This window comes from Otolemur garnettii, unplaced genomic scaffold, assembly GCF_000181295.1.
Source record: "Otolemur garnettii isolate 467f Iridium unplaced genomic scaffold, OtoGar3 scaffold00013, whole genome shotgun sequence".
Lineage (NCBI taxonomy): Eukaryota > Metazoa > Chordata > Mammalia > Primates > Galagidae > Otolemur > Otolemur garnettii.
This window is the reverse complement of record NW_003852408.1, coordinates 17018778-17030318: the sequence shown is the minus strand read 5'-3', so window position 1 is coordinate 17030318 and position 11541 is coordinate 17018778. Positions and strand designations below refer to the sequence as shown.

Here is an 11541-nt window from a genome sequence, read left to right as displayed (position 1 = left end):
TGACGGGGACAGGAGGCTGGGAGCTAGTCTGAGCATGACATCATCCCTGAGGGGGACAGCAGAGTGAGAAGTCTAGACCTCAGGATTCAGGACAAAGATACCACTGAGGGCTTGAAGTCATCATGAAGATAAGAAGAGAGGGTAGAAGTGTCTTCTGGTCTGAAAGTACTGATCGCCTTTGGGCATCATAAACGATTTTATGTCTCCCTACACAGAACAATCAGGACAGAATTTTCAAGAACAAAAGAAAAAAAAACTAACCACAATCAGTTGTCATTTGGATGGGGTATATAATACTGTTTTTCATCATTTACATAAAGTATGCTAACTGAACATCCTACACTTTATCGTAGGGCTCTCTTGGAGACAATGAGGTTGAAAACTAAAGTTCAGATGGGCACACTGAGGTGAGCGGCCCACATGACATACCAAGCAGCTTTACCTCAGGTAGGCAAATGTATGAGGTATCTCACGCTGGTGCCCTACCTCGTTTAAATGTCACGCATGTTTTCCCCAGAAACCATCAAAATAAATAAAAACATTTTTGTCATGGTTTGGTCTTTATGATTTTCATGCTTCTTATTATGAAGTTTCTCTTTCTACCTTTTATCTTCTTCTAAAGAATATTCTTGATCTTCCCCAAGCTAACATATCTTTGACATGCAAATCAAAGATTCTGTTATTGACTTCATTATTTCAGACCCCCCATGCAATTACCCTGTTTATCAAGTGTTAATCTGAGTCACAGTAGTTGATTATCTTAGTACCTAAATGAAATCAAATAGACGCACCTGTTTTACTGTCGTTCTTTAAAACAAAAGTTGAAGAATTAGAGAAAGGAACTTAGTAAGGTCACAGTCTATCTTCTACCCACCTGAATGGCTATAAGACTAAGCCTTTCTGACTACCAACACCAATGGAAATCCTTAACTGACAAAAGAGAGCTTGGACAGAAGGTTCTCAGAACTATTATCCCAACTGGATAAAGATTAATGTGCTCATTTGATCTCCGGAACATACAGCTGGTTACAACTCTCCATGAAGGTCAGTTTGCCTGCCTGACAAGGGTTTACGTGTACACCATGCCATGTAGAGATCTGATCACATTGTGTTCAGAGAAGGGAGTCAAAAAATTATTGTTGAAGGGACAACTGAACCAGGGAGTGAATGTCGCAGTGCTCAGTGCCTATGAAGGAAGCTGGCGCTATGAAGCCCAAGTCTCCATTACAGGGAGCTTGCTGTACTTTGAATGTACTCCACTGTTTTGCTGTTGTACATATTAATTGAAAGTAAACGGATTGAATCAAGATTTAAAAATACTTAGCGACAGTTTGCATTGAAGATTCGTGTTGTTTAAGTCTCAAAGTCTGGCTCCAGCCTTTCTCCTGCCCGGCCTTGGCTGGCTGACTTCATTTCCTCTTTCCCACAGGGGCCAAGAGGAGAGACAGCCAACCTCAGAGTAATATTTTGACCATCAAATGAAATGTTATCTCTAAAATAATTACCGTAGTCCTGGGTGCAATAATTGTTAATTTTTTTATACAAAAATATTTTTGTAATGGGATTTGTTTCAACAAGACCTGGCCTAAATTAATCTGCTTTTATGTGTAACTATTCTGTTCCCTTCATTTCAGCTTCATGTACACAAGGGGAAGATTCTTCCTTCCACACCTTCATTCATGTAGACATTTTAGCACCCCATGCTTCTCAGTAACTGCACTAGAGGTACCGGGTGAAAGAGTGGAAGGAAGAGGGCAGGAAGAGGGAGGCAGCGTTCGACAAAGCCCTGGTCTGCTTCCACAGGGACACTCAACACCTGGGCACTCGGGGAGTCAAGTAATGTCATGTAATCGGCGGACTGCAAATATAAACGAGAAGACCGTTATGTGGTTTTTATATAAGGAATAAAAGGTAATAAATAATAGTGGTGAAGAAGTCAGGACTCCTGGATTGAAGGCAAGACAGTGAGGACAGGGAGGAAATAGGAATGGAACTATTTTAAGCCATTGCAAGAGAGTATTTGCTAGTCAGTCATCTGGCCGGCACCCCTGCCATTGGCTGTACTTAGGGTGAGCCATTGTTAGGAGGGGCTGGCAAACCACCGTCGTGGTTGCCCAAAGAATCCCAGATCATCTGTACTTTATTTTACTTTATTTCTTTAGTTTTTATTTTTTGAGACAGAGTATCACTCTGTGGCCCCGCATAGAGTGCTGTGGTGTCATCATAGCTCACAGCAACCCCAGATTCTTAGGCTTACGTGCCTAAGCCTTAACCTCCAGAGTAGCTGGGACTACAGGCACCTGCCACATTGCCTGCTAATTTTTCTATTTTTAGTAGAGATGGGAATCTCACACTTGTTCAGGCTGGTCTCAAACTCCTGAGCTCAGGGGGTCCTCCCTCCTCAGCCTTCTAGAGTGCTAGGATTACAGGCGTGAGCCACCATGCCTGACCTTGTACTTTATTTTAAAGTACAACAGGAGATAGTGGGTTAAAAGTGTTAGTCACTGTTAACCTATTACCCAGCAAATACCAGTTAACTTCTGTATTTAATTCTAATCTGAGGCTGCTAGTTAACTTTTGAAGTTGTGAATCTGGAATGTGTAGGCCACAGGTAGTTGAGTCTGAGTGAGAGCTTCAAGGAGAGTCTGAGAGAGGGTGGGCCTTTGCAGGGAGATACTTCTGCCTTCACTCCAGCCTGGGCAGTGTTAGGCAGCATAGGCACTGGTAGAAGTGAGTTTTCCTTAGTGAAAGGAATGGTGTTCAAGGTAACGTGGCCTGGCTAGAAAATACTCACATTCACAGGAACAGAGTCTAAGAATCGGCAGATCCAGACTCCAAAAACCCTTAGAGCATGCGTGTAACCTAGAAGCCCCATTCAGCCCTGTGACCACTGACACCAGGAGACTCTGAAGCTTCTGCTCGCTCCTGCTGACGGATTGCTGCCTGGGCCTCCGATGTGTTTTCCCAGCAAGGTCCTTATTAGAGGACAAAGAGCTGGGACTTCGTTGAGCCTCCTGAATACGTCTGTGTTATAATAGATGTTTCCATGTGTGGCAAACTGGGAGGCTTGTTTTCACTGTACATTTGCTAACTGCCACCAAGCTTGTGGGGGACAAGACCCCACAGAGCTCACCTTTCTCTAATTAGCAGTTAATTCTTAATAGGGAGTATTGACTACCAAGAAGGCCCTAATAAACATGAAGGGCCAAATTGGCTCAGGATATTTTTAACAGATTGGCAAGGACCATTGAATATTTAGTCAAAGCATTTACTGCAAATACAGATCTTAAGCTTACATTTAGATCACAGATTTCCTCCATGTGCTTGTCACTGGCCTGGCTCTTATGAGAAAATATAGACATGAAACATGAAAGTCTAACCTGAAATGGGCATGAAAGTCTTTCAATGGGCTTGCAAACTCTGTGTGCATTTGTCTAAGAGTGTGTGTGTGTGTGTGTGTGTGTATTGTGTGGTATGAGGATTTAGGAGGATCAAGGAAAAAAACAGAAACGTGCCCAAATCACTACAACTGGCACATGCTTGCTATGGTAATAGTTATGCACAGGGTATGATATTAAAGTATGAAATCCAACTCCTAATACAATTTGGTGGCAGAGAATAGAGTGGGCAGGTGGAGGTTAGTTGGAGAAAGTGGTACTTGCTCTGCATTTTGACAGACAAGTTGGAGCTAGCTGAGAGAAGGACGAGGAAGGGAGAGAATACTATTTGCAAAGCCATCAATGTAAGGAAGCCCTGGAGGAGCCAGAAGTACAATAAAACCTCCTGATAACGTAACAACGTGAATTTAGATATAAAGCAGTTGGCTCACCCAGTCATTTCATTATCCTTGCAAAACAGGCTTCTGCGTTTTACGTGATTGAATGTTCTAGATTCCACTTATAATGGTATGGCAGTGCTTCCTTTTTTAGTTCATTGATAGCAGCTGGAATATGAAGCATGAGTTTGTGTGTGATGGGGAGGTGACAGGAGATGGCTCTAAAGAGTTAGGCACAGTATGATCGTGAAAGGTCTTAAGTGTTACATGGTAGAGTCCAGATTTTACAGTATGATCGTGAAAGGTCTTAGGTGTCACCTGGTAGAGTCCAGATTTTACCCTGAAAGTAATGTAGAGTCAGAAGGACATGAACAGAGAAATGGCACGTATAGATTTACACCCAGGAAAATCGTATAGTCAGTGTTAGTATAAAGGATAGATGACGTTAGGTACTTTATCCTCCATTGAGACCCAGAGAAATTAACTTCCTAGGGTCATAAAGGTCAAGCTGGTACTTGAATTGACAAAAATTCAAAGACAATATTACATAAAAGAGATCACTGCTGTTACAGTTATTGTTACTCTGTTTCCTCAGACTTCCAAGTCAAAAGCCAGAAGAGTGGTTTTATTTCAAATCATTTCTGTTCTCACCCAAATCCAATCTCCATCACATTCTACTGACTCTCTCTTCACAATATCTTTTAAGATTTATTCCAGCGGTTCTCAACCTGTGGGTTGTGATCCCTTTTTAACAACGAAAATACATTGCGGCATTAGGAAGGTTGAGAACCACTGATTTATTCATGTGTATCCATTTTTGTTTCTCCAGTTGTATTAGAGAGAGTGCCCTGTGCTTTTTATAATTCTAGAAGCTGTGTAATTCGTTTTCATGCTTCAGCCTTTCCTCACCCTGACCTAGTCTTCTCACGTTTTCTGATTATTATGCATAAAACACTCTATTGCTGTAGTCAGGAGTCCTTCCTCATTGCTTATCACATACAGACATCCCAGTGTCTTCACGCTGGTGTTTGAGATTCTTGGTCTTTCGCTTTTATTTTACCCATTCGAACGTATTTCCCTGTAGAATGTGGTGGAATTCGAAGAAGGGGGGCATCTTTCTGTCTATTCAGTGTCTGTTACATGCTACGCACTGCAGAGATTTGGTGGGAAAAGCAGGCTTAGGCATGGCACAGATCTTATGAAGGGACACAGATGTCAAACAAATAAGTGCACACTTAATAAATTACAAGAGAGGGTTGGGGTGAGGGTGAAAACCAAGCTAAGACAGAAGATCAGAGGAGATTCTCTGAAGCAAAATAAGTCCATTTACCTTACATGGCCACCATCTGGAATCCGGTTCATTCTCTCCCTTCCTTTAAAAAACTCCCCATTCTTCTCCATGAAAATCCAACTATTCTGTTAGTTTCTTTGTTTGGCTTTTTTTTTCCTTTTTGGAGGACACAGTTTAAGTTGTGTTTAAGATACTATACTTTATCTAACTTCCCTGGTCTCCAATGACCTTGGATTTTAAAATTTTGAGTTGATTATGTAATAGATTAGAAGGTAGATTGTAGACCATGTTAACTCCATTATCAATGTTTTTGTCTAAGATATGTGTGCTCCTCTCCTTCAGATTTCACAAGATCCTGTCATAAATAAACATAATGAACGGCTGAATACGCACATCTAGGTGCTAGAAATCTATGCAGCAAAGACAGGGATTAGAATCATTGTTCTAAAAACTTAAACAATCTTCCTAAAACTTGAGATTAATTTAATCCCACTGGCTTTAGCTTTTATGTGTATTTCAGCTAAAATTTCATACTCTCATACTCTTTTCATCAATATTCCAAGGAAAAAGGATTGCTTCATTGTTCCGGAGGTTTGGCTACATTTAAATTACCTATTGTTAATACAAATATCGTAATAACCTCAAATTAAAGCTGCCTATGAAATTCACTGGTCCCTGTTATTTACCTTCTGGCTTACGTATTTAATGCCAAATATCCACATGAACTAAAGATAGACCAACAAAACCAGGACCTTCCATTTTATCTCTTGGCTTCTGGAAGGATTGTAATGTGTATAATCAAGTTTTAAATTTCTTTTTTTCCTGGTTTTCAGAGCTCTGCTTATTATAAATCCTAAAAACAGCTAATTCAAGATAACAGGATTCAGTGGAGGTGAGTGAAGATGTCACAGTAGTTATGTTCAATTTTGGTCCAAACATTTTTCCAGAACCAATCATGTTAGCTCTGTGTGGTGAAGTGTATGAGTGTTTACGTATGACCTGTGGTATCCTAATTTCTTCCTTCCTCTTTGTCTGTGGGCTACATATGACACCTTAACTGTACTCAAATGGGAGGAATTCCAGCTGGTGCACACTTCCTGTCCCCTCCATTATAGCCCCACCCTTGAAAAAACTATGTTCTAAAAAATGATACAAGGCTATAAAGTTCCCTTGCCACAGAATCCTTGTGTGTGGTCATCATAAAGTTTCTCAAACCATAGGAGTGTCATCTTGTCTCTATTCTTAGTATTTAACTTCTGCATAACAAATATATCTGTATTTAACCACAGCACCCTTTCTGTAAATATGGCAACGTAATAGCCTGCATAAGAGCAAGCACCCGGGGCTGTATTCCTCAGGTTTTCACTGACTTGTCAGTAAATTTGAACAGACCTTTTTGTGCCTCTAGCTTTCAATTATTGTTGCACCAAATTCATTCATTTCTTCAACAAATATTTGTCGGTGACTACCAAGTGCCAGGCAATACGGCAGAGAGTTCTTCTGTTAGCTACGCCGACAGCAAGATGAGCATCCCTGATAGTGATGAGGGATTTTGTTTGACAGACGGCAGGGTGAGTAAAGGAGGATGTGGGTGAAGAGGCCCAGTTAAATCTTGCTTCAAAGTTTAGTGAGTCCTGTCGCTAAAATCTCTGCAAGTAAATTTCTTCATTGCTGTTATAGTAATAGTTCAAAAATATTTAGTGAATGCCTCAAAGTGTAGGTACTGGGCTAGGTACGAGGAACGCAGTATGATCCAAAGCAAAGTCAACACCTGGTTAACTATTTCAAGCATATTTATGTTATTATTATTGCACCATTGAATCTTGTTGGTCTGTGTGGTGGTTTTAAAATGTGTCCACAGAATCTTTGGCACTTTTCCTTCACAAGGTGGAGCCTAATTCTCTTGGGTATGGGTCAGGCTGAGACACTTGTTTCTCAAGTGTGAGAATCTGTCTTCAAGTTCAGAAAAAGCACATCTTCGTCCTGTCTCTTGAATTGATGGCTCTGGGAAAAGTCAGCTGCCATGTTGTGAGGATACTCATGCAGTTTCAAGGCCCTCCCAGTAGAAGCTGAGCCCTCCCTCCCATAACCAGTATCTAGTCAGCAGCCCTGTGAGTGATCAACCTTGGAAACCGATCTTCTGGCCTTAGTCAACTTGTTGGATGGCTACAGTCCTAGACAAAATCCCAACTGCAAATGCACAAGAGACTCTACAGTAAAACTGCACAGATAAACCACTCCCTAATCTCCGACACCTAGGAACTGGAGATTAATAAGTGTTTACTTATTGACATCAAGTTCTGGGATGTAATTTGTCATAGACCGATCGATGACCAAGATAGCCTGTGATGGGAACGTCTGCATAAACAAAACAATTTTAGTGCAAAATCTGTCAAACTGCTTTTAGTTTACCCCCACCCCATGTTGGAAAATGCATAATTAACTAATTGCTCACAGATTTTCAGTGTTTCTATTACTACAAGATAAAATCCACACTCCCAGGTCTAGTAATTAAAACTCAGCACAACCAAACCCCACTCAGGTTGATCTCCCCTGCTGTCAAGCCAAACACTCCATTTCACCCAGACAGGTCTGCTCATCTTTATCTTTAGCCGTTATCCCTGCAAAGTCCTGTCCCCAAGAGTTTGATCGTGCCCTTTCCCCCTTTTGAAAGCCATCCCCTTTGAAATATGAAAGAAATGCATATTCATTTTCTTTCCTTCCAAACTTACTTTCATCCTGGAGTAATTCTTTATTACCCTAATTAGTAACAATCTCTTTAAAAAATGTCCAATAGTTTTCTTTTCCAATGCTGCTCATTTAGTATTTATTTTCCTAAGTACTTGAACTGCTATTACATGTCACTTTTAACTCATCAATAAATATCTGAGTGCCCATTAAATGCAAAGTATTGCACAAAGATCTATATGTAACACTTTTGTTTAATTTTTTAATCTATTATGGCACATAACCTTTTGTGGGTGTTTCTCCTCTCCACAATTAGATCCTAAACAGCTTGAGGACAGAAGGCAGTCCTATTCTTTGCACCCGCGGGCACATAATTATAGATTATAAATCTCCCAAAGCATCCTTCTTACCACCTCCATATAGGGCAGCAATTTCAACATAATGAAAGATATTGACTTTTCTGCTTGTAGGAAAAATTGTTCCTTGACCTTGAATATAGGCTCACTTTCTGCTTGATATACCCAAAGAATCACGAGAATAGTATGTAAGTTGAATATGTTCAGGGGGTCAGAAAACTAACCCCCAAGAAAGAAGGTGACACTTGGCAATGCCAGGCCTAATGGTTATGGTAAAGATTCTCTAGATTCCCAGGGTCTCTGGACACTGAATGCAGAGGTCTTGTTCAAGGTCTATGGTTTTGCAAAAACAAGTTGGAGACATTCTGTCTGACACGTTCCATGTCCCCCCTTTTTAGTGCTGATGTCTGATAAGTAACTTTTAACTACTCTTCCCAGCTTTATGATAATAAATATGGACTGAGCTTAGTTCAGGAAGACCCCTCTCTGAGTTCCTCAGCTCCCCTAATATGGACTTTGTGCCAAAACCTCTTCATCTCGTTCTCCTGGTATTTATGAAACCAGAGGTACAGTGTTAAAATGCCACAGTGTGGGGCACTTCCTTGCTTCCCAGTCCCACTGGGTTTCCCTGGGCATGTAACTCAAACATGGAATCATCTTAGGAAATTGTGCACACCCCCCTCCTTAGTCATTGGATCTGACAGAGCTCTCTGAGAGGAGTTTTTTTTCTCTTTCCAACTATCCTGAAAATGTCTTCAATATAAAATGCAGAAAAATAGTGTAATATTTTTGATATTCTGAGGACTACAGGGAAAGATCCATTGACGAAATGAAGTGGAGAACGCTGGCCGTTACTGAAATCTTGCCAGGTCACTCAGATGAAAACAAGTTCTTTCCTGAAATTATTTAAAGAATTAAATCCATTCTCTGGTTTGCTTTCATAGGGGGAGCTAGTGAAAAATGCAAACCAATCTAAATTTTTTTAAATAGTTGAGAAGAAAGGAACAAGCAGTGTTCACGTTTTAAGTAGCATGAGAATCACTGGGGGGTTCTTCATTATTTTGCTGTCTGATGACTGTTAACACTCCCCTACTCACCGCCACCTCCAGCACCACCACCGTCTGCCAACTCAGAAAGTCTAGGGTCATGCTCTATCTAGAACTGATATCCATACTTCAACAGACATCCTTAGCTCACTTTGATTGAGGCAGAGTGGCAGAGTACATCTGTCTGTAACTCACAAAGATAGAGAAAAGACAACGAGGAAAAATGCGGGTAATAGTGTGAGATTTCTGCATTATTTTCTCCTTAAGTTAGCTGCATTTTCACTGTCCCAGTTTTTCCTGAATTGTGTCAACCTCTTTTGGACAATATGAAAGCAGAGGGTTACAGCTAACCTTTCATTGAAAACCAACATATGTAATTCTCCATTTTTAAGAGAAATATGGATTTTAAAAGGTGAGGGATAAAAGCAAGGGAGTGATAAAAAAAAATGTGAGGAAATAGCCAGCTGTGATAGAGAAATATACAGACCTTTAGCCTTGTAGCATTTTCAAGGCAATCAAGAAATCTTGAAAAGGAAAATTGAAGGAGGAATCTTAAAACCGGAGCTCTGTGCCCACCCTGGTCATCACCTCTGACTCCTCTGAACCATCTGCCACATTGCTGCAGGATCTCTTTCTCAAACATGGTCTGGTCCCAGTGGTTCTGTTTTGGTTGTGCGAACACATGAACTTGAGTGAGTGCATGTGTGCGTGTTTGGTATAGGCATAGAAAAAGTCTGAGAATCTGTACACTGAAGTGTTAACAAAGGTTCTCTTCAGAGGGCAAGATTGTGGGGGGACTTCCACTTTTTACAATATGTGTTCTTGCATGTTATTTAATTTCCATTTATGAGCATTCGTTTCTATGGACAGAAAAAGGTATAAGCATTTTAAAATAAAATTAGTTTAGTAAAAAGTTCCAACAGCTTCTCATCACCCTCTAAATAAAGTTGAATAGCTGTGGTGATTGCCCAGATGACCTTTCTCCCAACATGCAACAAGCATCCTCCTCTTTCAGACAAAACAGACTCCACACTCCTGGCACATCTAACCCTTTCCTGTTCGGTGTCCTCACTTATGCCCTCTGTAAGGAATGCAAAGGCACTAGTTGTCTACCTGACAAACTCCTACTCTTTCTTCCAGACTCATGCCGAGACGTGAGTCTCAGCTTGGACTTCCACCTAGGAGCTCGAGACAAAAGAAATATCCTGATGCTGATTTATTTTAAATTCTGATATTTCGTTCGTCATGGAGTTTTTGCATTAATTTTTTATTTCTTAAGATATTTTATTGAAATATAAGTGCTCTTGATTATTGAGATTTTTGTCAACCCCTGGAGCCCCAGCCCTGGTCCCAGGCAAAGGTGCTGCTCCATCGTCCTTGCTGCCTTTGCTCCCGCCCCCGCCTCCGCGGTGGGGTTATGCACATTGCATGATGCGTGTAGTTTCTAGCATTTTCAGTACTCTCCTGCAGACCTGATCACTTTGAGGGCTCCTGGCTTTCTTAACTCACACTTAAGAGATACAGCAGGTGCCCTTTAAACATGTGGTGATGGCAAGAATATACATTAGGAAACTTCAGTGGAGTCTTTTAAGAGCTTCAGTTTCCTCCCCACGAGCCTTCATTTCCTCATCTGTCAAATAGTAACAAGATACTAGATTATCTCAAAGCTGTTCGATGATTATTGCTATACTCTACCCATGTATATTAGAAATAGTATAATACAGAAAATAATATCCCTTACGAATATACCAATAATATCTCTTACTATGTACTAAGAACTTTTCTAAGTGTTTAACAAACACTAACTTATTTAATTCTCACAACAATTCTATGAGGCAGGTGCCAGCTCAGGGCATCCAACCTTCTTGTCCAAAATGTATGTTTTAACCCACACAGTCCAAATCTGGAGTCTCTCACCCCCTACACTGCCTCTCACAATGATAGCAATCCTATACATAAATAAATATAAATGTGTAAATATATAACCAACACAAAGATTCCATGTTTTAAAATGTGAAAATATTATTGGTCATTCTAATTCTAATCCACAGTTAGAGTCTAACTGACCAGAGAGCCAGAGAGAATTGGCTGCTGCAGAGTCTCTTCCGTGAGGTCTGCTCCACTCTGAAATGCGCTGGTTCGTTTATCAAAGACAAAGAACACAACACAACCTAATGAAAGAGAATGAGAAGACTTGAATAGTGAGAGTTGCTAAGTGAAGTGACTAAGTTTAATAGGCCAGGTATCCTGGACAATGCCTAGAAGAAAGTTTTTAAAAACTGTCACAAGGGGGTGACACCTGTGCCTCAAGGAGTAGGGTCCCAGCCCCATATACTGGAGGTGGCAGGTTCAAATTTGACACAGGCCAAAAACGGCAAAAAAAAA

At 40.6% G+C, this 11541-nt stretch overlaps 1 protein-coding gene across 1 annotated transcript in view; it reads right to left on the bottom strand.

Moving 5' to 3' along the window:
• The window catches only part of ABCA12 (ATP binding cassette subfamily A member 12), a 174594-nt gene that overhangs the window by 140190 nt on the left and 22863 nt on the right, over nucleotides 1–11541 (bottom strand). The gene's annotated exons all lie outside the window — the stretch shown is intronic.